The sequence below is a fragment of the Lycium barbarum genome, chromosome 5, assembly GCF_019175385.1.
Source record: "Lycium barbarum isolate Lr01 chromosome 5, ASM1917538v2, whole genome shotgun sequence".
NCBI classification, from domain to species: domain Eukaryota; kingdom Viridiplantae; phylum Streptophyta; class Magnoliopsida; order Solanales; family Solanaceae; genus Lycium; species Lycium barbarum.
Window position 1 is genome coordinate 52,822,617 of NC_083341.1, and position 7,785 is coordinate 52,830,401.

The following is a 7,785-nucleotide window of genomic DNA, read 5'->3' on the forward strand; positions in this document are numbered from 1 at the left end:
AGGCCCGTGGGGATGCCACGCCACTCACAAGGTTCGGTGAAAACGCTATGTATATATGTAGAGAAAAGGACAAAAATGGTCCCTTAACTATGATAGTAGGTTCAAAATAGTCCCTTAACTATGCACTTAACGGTTTTAGTCCTTTAAGTTTGTTACAAGTTAACAAAAATGATCCCTTAACTATGAGAGTAGGTTCAAAATAGTCCCTTAACCATGCACTTAACGGTTTTGGTCCTTTAAGTTTGCCATAAGTTGACAAAATGGTCCCTTAACTATGAGGGTTGGTTAAAAATAGTCCCTTAAGTATGTACTTAACGGTTTGATAATGTCAAAAAATGGTGTCTCAAAACACAAAGACCGACAGACTCTATCGATTAAAACTGAGGGAATCCATCGACTAAATAAAATACACTAGACTTTAGAAATAAATTAGAAATAGCAGAAACTAAAAAAGTTGTCACTACCAAAAACAAGCGAAAAAAACGATGGACGGAAACAGATGGATAAAATCGAGGGACACTATTTTTTTTTTTTTTTATTGTTTTTTACGAAAACCAACGGAAGTCCATCGGTTATTTTTGAGGAAAAATGCGCGGAAACTATTTAAAAAAAAAAAAGAATCACTACACTGGAAGTATTTAGTTTTCTCTAATTTTCAGTAAAAACGAATCTAGTGTATTTTACTTAGCGAATGGACTCCCTCGATGTTAATCGATAGAATCCGCCGGTCTTTGTGCTCTGAGACACTATTTTTTGACATTATCAAGTCTGTAGGTTTTTCCTCAATTTTTTCCTATAACCGACTAACGTCCGTCGGTTTTGTCCCGAGTTATTTGACCGATCTAGAGTTCTCACTAAGTTTTCCCTTTTTTTCATAGTTCTCGTCAAATCTAACAAATAGAGTTCGGTGAATATTTCGTCGAGACTAAAACTGTCAACTTATGGCAAACTTAAAGGACCAAAACCGTTAAATGCATAGTTAAGGGACTATTTTGAACCTACTCTCATAGTTAAGGGACCGTTTTTGTTAACTTGTAACAAACTTAAAGGACTAAAACCGTTAAGTGCATAGTTAAGGGACTATTTTGAACCTACTATCATAGTTAAGGGACCATTTTTGTCCTTTTCTCTATATATGTATACATACATATGAAATCCGTATAAATTGCTGGATTACCATCGAGAGTAACAAATGGCCTAATAGTGCCGGTGGGAAGGGGCAATAGTTTCCTCCTTGGTGACTAGGGTTCAAGCCTCACTTACAACATTTAATTGTCTTTTTGGCTTGCTGCAGTAAATACACAGCACAGCAGCACACGTACACAATAAATTCCACAAAATTTTGAACCCTTTTATATCAGTTGCCTCTTTCCTTTTTTTTTTTTTTTTTCATTTCCTTTATTCCTCTTGACTTTTCTTTTTTCATTTCCTTAATTCCTCTTGACTTGCTTTTAAGGTAATAATACATATCACTATTGCTTTTATATTAAACAAATAGGAAAGATCTAATCTGTGCGCCAAGTTGTTGTAATTATTATGTATTTTCATTCTACCGTTTTATCTAATATAAATGAAACTGCCTAATAACCCGACCTGAAGCCCAATGTAATTGACCAAAAATTTACTCTATTTGGATTTTTTTTTTTTAAAAAGGGGCACCCGGAGCCTTCAAATCCTGGATCCGCCTCTTGAAAGAGGCACTCTTTTTTGGGACAGACCAAAAAAAGAAAGTAAGACACTTAAAATTGGGACGGAGGGTGTATTTATTTTGTCCAAAATACAGCATTATAGTGTACAAAACGAGACATGACATTGGCTTCAGTTTCTGGGGTACAAGTTCACATAATAATGTTCTGCTTTGAGATATCTTCCCTGGAATTACCATTCCTTTCCCTCCATCTTTATGTTCCTAATAAATCGATGTCTTATCTAATGACAAAGTGTAGCTCACTGCAGTGGTACATTAAATTGGTTAAATTAATTTTCTAGGTTTTCAGGCATTCAGGATGAGATAATGTGTATACGGTAAAAATCGGACACGAGCTAATCCGGTGAGACCCGGAACCGGAGGAACGCTTGGACCGGAGCCAAGGAAGGGCATCATTTGATCAGGTTTCCTCATGGCCGAGTTGGTCGTGGCCGTGGTCCGTTTGGTCGTGGCCGTTAGTCCGTTTATTCGTGGCCGTTGGTCCGGGGGATCCGTTGTGCGATTGTCACGCGTCGATAATGTCCTGCCATGCTCAACTGTCAATCGTACGGGTGTCAGACCGTACGTCCAACCTAACCCAACCTAATCCAAGTCAGAGTTTTTCTTTATTTTTAGTTTTCTCTTATTGTAAGGAGCCCATGAGGCAACACTATAAATAAGGGTCATTGCCCACTTTTAAGAGGTTGGCTCCTTAACATCAAGAACATTCTTTTGTACTAAAAATATATACAAATCTCTCTCATTATCGTGTTGCAATCCGAATTCATTGCGTTCATCTCTATTACATTTCTTCAATCAAGTAACACACATATATTAGTAAATATACAAGTATATAACAAACCACCGATTATTAGTTGCTTCTTCATAGTATATTCATATATTTATTTTCTCTATCAAAGGGATTCAAGGCACAACCACATATCCTATACCTCACCCACAAATTTAATTGATTATCCAAATTCGGGATAAACAGTTTGGCGCCCACCGTGGGGCTAGGATAATAGTAGTCTTTTACCTTGATCTCTACCTTACCCATCAAAATCGAAAACATCTTATGTTCGTCACTGAAAAAACGGACTAAAAGTGGGCAATCTGGTCACGTCAACAACAACGAGATCGTGGCCGAAAACGAAGGCAGCGGTCCACGAGGATTGCCAAACACCGCTGATCCTAACCCCGTTAATTCGAGGGAGGGCCTCAACCATCAAAACACCGTGGACCAGGAGAATGCCGCCCAGCCGGCTACCGACCCTTTAAATACACACAATTCGATTACTTTGTCCCGGATTCAGGGCCGGAAAGAACCGGAAGCCCCAAATGATAATATTGACTTACGTTTAATTTTTGAAATGTTGCAGGAACAGAGAGCGGCGATTGCCGAACAAGGAATCGCGATAGCCCGGTTGCAAAACGGAAAAGATAAAACGACCTCGGAGGAGGCGAAGGGTGCTGCCGAACTCGGGAAAGATGAGGCATGGATGGTCGAGAGCAATGGGTCCGGAGGTGGTTCCTCCACCAAGGTTTTGAAAATGCTCGAGACTTTGGCAAAGCGGGTAGACTCGACCGAAAAAAGGGTGGAAACGAACAACTCTCGGGTGGACCAAATCCCGGGGGCTCCGCCTTTATTGAAAGGGCCGGATTCGAAGAGGTACATCCAAAGGACTTTTCCTCCGAGTGCAGCTCCGAAACTAATCCCGAAGAGGTTCAAAATGCCGGATATCCAGAAATATGACGGCACAACGGACCCGCACGAGCACGTAACCTCATACACCTGCGCTATAAAAGGCAATGATATGGAGGAAGATGAAATTGAATCGGTATTGCTGAAGAAGTCCGAGGAAACTTTGTCAAAAGGGGCATTGACATGGTACGACCATCTGCCCGAGCATTCGATCACTTCATTCGAAATGCTCGCCGATGCCTTCATAAAAGCTCACGCCGGTGCCAAGAAGGTGCAGGCCCATAAGGCAGATATTTTCCGTATAACCCAGAGAGATAATGAATTACTGCGTGAATTTGTTAACCGATTCCAAAGGGAACGAATGGAGCTCCCCCCGGTTCCAGAAGAATGGGCTGCACAAGCTTTCACAAAGGGGCTCAATGTTCAGAGCTCAATGGCTTCGTTCAAATTAAAGGAAAGCTTGCTGGAGTACGAGGCTGTGACATGGGCTGATGTACATAACCGATACGAGTCGAAGATTCGGGTGGAGGATGATCAATTCGAACTTCCCCCGGGGCCAATAAATGTGAACAAAACTTTTGAGAGACTAAGGAAAGGTTACGAAACGAAGGCCGAGCCTTCGAGGGAGAGGTATCGGCCATATTACCATTTAGAGAAGCCAAGCTTTAGCTCGGAGAAATCAAGGGTTAGCCTAAGCCATTTCTCCGGTCGGGGTAACAAACGGGTCGAGCGCCCGTCGAACAGTCGGGGTCTCTCGTTCAGGAGTGATGTCGGAAGCTCCGCCGGCAATAAGGATTTGCCAAAGATATCGGAGTACAACTTCAACGTCAGTACCTCGGGCCTCGTGTCGGCTATTGGCCGTGTCCCGGATGTAAGATGGCCGAGAAATCTAAGGTCGGATCTGGGCCAACGGGACCCGAGCATGGTGTGTGAATACCATGGAACCCATGGTCACAGAATCGAGGATTGTCGCCAGCTAAGAGATGAGGTAGCCCGGTTACTGAAGAACGGTCATCTCCGAGAATTGCTGAGTGAACGAGCCAAAAGTCACTACAAGGAAAGGGAGACTCATAAAAGGGACGAGCCAGTAGAATTTCAGCATATAATCAACATGATAGTTGGGGGTACCGATACCCCTCGAGGGCCGGTGATGAAATGGGCCAAGGTTTCTGTTGTTCGCGAAAAATGCAGCCGGGATTATTTACCCGAGGGTTCTATCTCTTTCAGCAACGAGGATGCAGAAGGCATCATTCAATCGCACAATGATGCATTAGTAATTTCTATTCTTTTCTTTAAAACTCAGATTAAAAGTATTTTGATTTACCCAAGTAGCTCGGCCAACATCATCTGGTGGAGAGTGGTCGAACAGCTAGGGTTGCTCGATCAGGTCGTATCGGTAGCCCGGGTACTCAGCGGGTTCAACATGGCGAGCGAAACCACAAAGGGGGAGATCTCATTGTCGGTTAACATCGATGGCACTATCCAGCAAACAGTGTTCTATGTAATCCAGGGGGACATGAAGTACAATGCATTGCTGGGTAGACCTTGGATACATAGCATGAGGGTCGTGCCCTCAACATTACATCAACTGCTGAAATTTCCGACCCCGGAGGGAATAAAAACCATCCGAGGAGAACAACCCGCTGCAAGGGAGATGTTCGCGGTCGAGGAGGCGACGCCTCAGTCCGAAAAATCGGATCACAAGGGAGGAGATCCAACCGGGGAACCGAACACCAAATAGCAATCAAAGCACTCGGGACTGGATCCGGAGTACGAAGAGGATGATTTCGACGTACCCAGATCATTCGTCATGCCAGATGACTCGGATGCAACCAAGTCGACAGTAGAGGAGCTGGAGCAGATCATCTTGTTCGAGTATCTACCGGACAGAAAGGTATACCTGGGCACGGGGTTAACCCCGGAGCTCAGGAACAAGTTAATTGAATTTCTTCAAGCTAACGCAGATTGCTTCGCATGGTCCCATATAGATATGACAGTATATCACCGGAGGTAGCAACTCACAATCTCAGCTTAGAGGGGAAGTTTCCCCCGGTGAAGCAGAAGAGAAGGCCCATGGCGGAAGCAAAACACGCCTTCGTAAAAGACGAGGTAACAAAGCTTTTAAAAATAGGTTCTATCCGAGAGGTAAAGTACCCGGACTGGCTAGCTAACGTGGTAGTGGTGCCCAAGAAAGGTAATAAATTTCGAATGTGTGTTGATTACAAGGATTTAAATAAAGCATGCCCGAAGGATTCATTCCCGTTGCCCCACATCGATAGAATGATCGATGCGACGGCCGGGCATGAGATGTTAAGTTTTCTCGATGCCTACTCCGGGTATAACCAGATTTGGATGCACCCAGAGGATTAAGAGAAAACATCCTTCATTACCATATATGGGACTTACTGTTATAATGTCATGCCTTTTGGATTAAAAAATGCCGGTGCAGCTTACCAATGCCTAGTTAATGAGATGTTCGGAGAACAAATAGGGAAAACAATAGAAGTTTATATTGACGACATGGTGGTCAAGTCCCTAGAAACAGAGGACCATTTAAAACATTTGCAGGAAACCTTCGACGTGCTCCGCAAGTATAACATGAAGCTCAACCCGAAAAAATGTGCCTTCGGGGTAAGGTCCGGCAAATTTTTGGGTTTCATGGTGTCAAACCGGGGGATCGAAATCAACCCGGACAAGATCAAGGCCATCAAGGATATCGAGGTGGTAAATAACGTCAAAGGAGTACAGAGGCTCACCGGAAGGATAGCGGCGTTGAGTCGCTTCATATCGAGGTCCTCGGACAAGAGTCATCGTTTCTTCTCCTTACTAAGGAAGAAGAACGACTTCGTTTGGACACCGGAGTGCCAAAGAGATTTACAAGAATTAAAGAGATATTTTTCTATCCCCCCGCTGTTGCACACACCAAAGGCGGACGAGCCGTTTTTTCTCTACCTTGCTGTCTCCGAGGTAGCGGTAAGCAGCATTTTGGTTCGAGAAGAATCAGGTACGCAATTCCCTATCTATTATGTAAGTAGAACTTTGGGGGATGCGGAGACCCGTTATCCCCACTTGGAAAAATTGGCACTGGCACTAGTAAGTGCTTCTAGAAAGCTCAAGCCCTACTTTCAATGCCATCCAATATGTGTAGTAACTACTTACCCCCTGAAAAACATCATGCATAAACCGGAATTATCGGGTAGACTAACTAAATAGGCCATCGAAATTAGCGGATATGATATCGAGTACAAACCTCGAATGACCATCAAGTCCCAGATCTTGGCCGATTTTGTGGCAGATTTCACCCCGGCCATGGTCCCCGAGGTTGAGAAGGAGCTTCTTCTAACCTCAGGGGAAGCCTCGGGTATTTGGTCGCTACATACGGAAGGAGCCTCGAACCTCAAAGGTTCCGGGCTAGGGATCGTCCTTAGAACCCCGGCCGGGGATGCTGTCCGACAGTCCATTAGAACTGCTAAATTGACTAACAATGAAGCCGAGTATGAGGCTATGATTGCAGGTTTGGAATTGGCCTGAAGTATGGGGGCCAAAATAATCGAGGCAAAGTGCGATTCGCTCTTGGTCGTAAACTAGGTGAACGGTGTTTTCGAGGTCAAGGACGAACGGATGCAGAGGTATCTTGAAAAAATCCAAGTGATACTACATCGGTTTAAAGAATGGACCATGCAGCATATACCGAGGGAGCAGAACAGCGAAGCCGATGCATTGGCAAATCTGGGATCCTCGGTTGAAGGGGAAGAAATCAACCCAGGGACTACGGTGCACTTGTTGAACACGGCGATAGAAAACGGACATGCCGAGATAAACACAATGGGTTTAACTTGGGATTGGCGCAACAAGTACATCGACTACTTTCGGATGGAAAGCTCCCGAATGACCCAAAAGAATCATGGTCATTAAAGACCAAAGCTGCGCGTTTCTGCTTAGTGGACGGCCAATTGTATCGACGATCTTTCTTCGGCCCCCTGACTAAGTGTTTGGGTCCCGGAGAGATGGAGTATGTGATGAGAGAGGTGCACGAAAGAACCTGTGGCAACCACTCTGGTGCTGAAGCTCTTGTCCGAAAGATCATCAGGGCCGGTTACTACTAAAACTGGATGGACGAAGACTCGAAAAATTTTGTCCGGAAATGTGACGGGAGTTAGAGACATGCTCCGATGATTCACCAGCCCGGGGAGTTGCTGCATTCGGTGGTGTCACCTTGGCCTTTCATAAAGTGGGGAATGGACATTGTCGGTCCATTACCATGGGCACTAGGTAAAGCCCGTTTCATTCTGTTTATGACTGATTATTTCTCTAAGTGGGTTGAAGCGCAGGCCTTTGAAAAAATCAGAGAGAAGGAAGTCATTGACTTCATATGGGACCACATCATCTGTCGCTT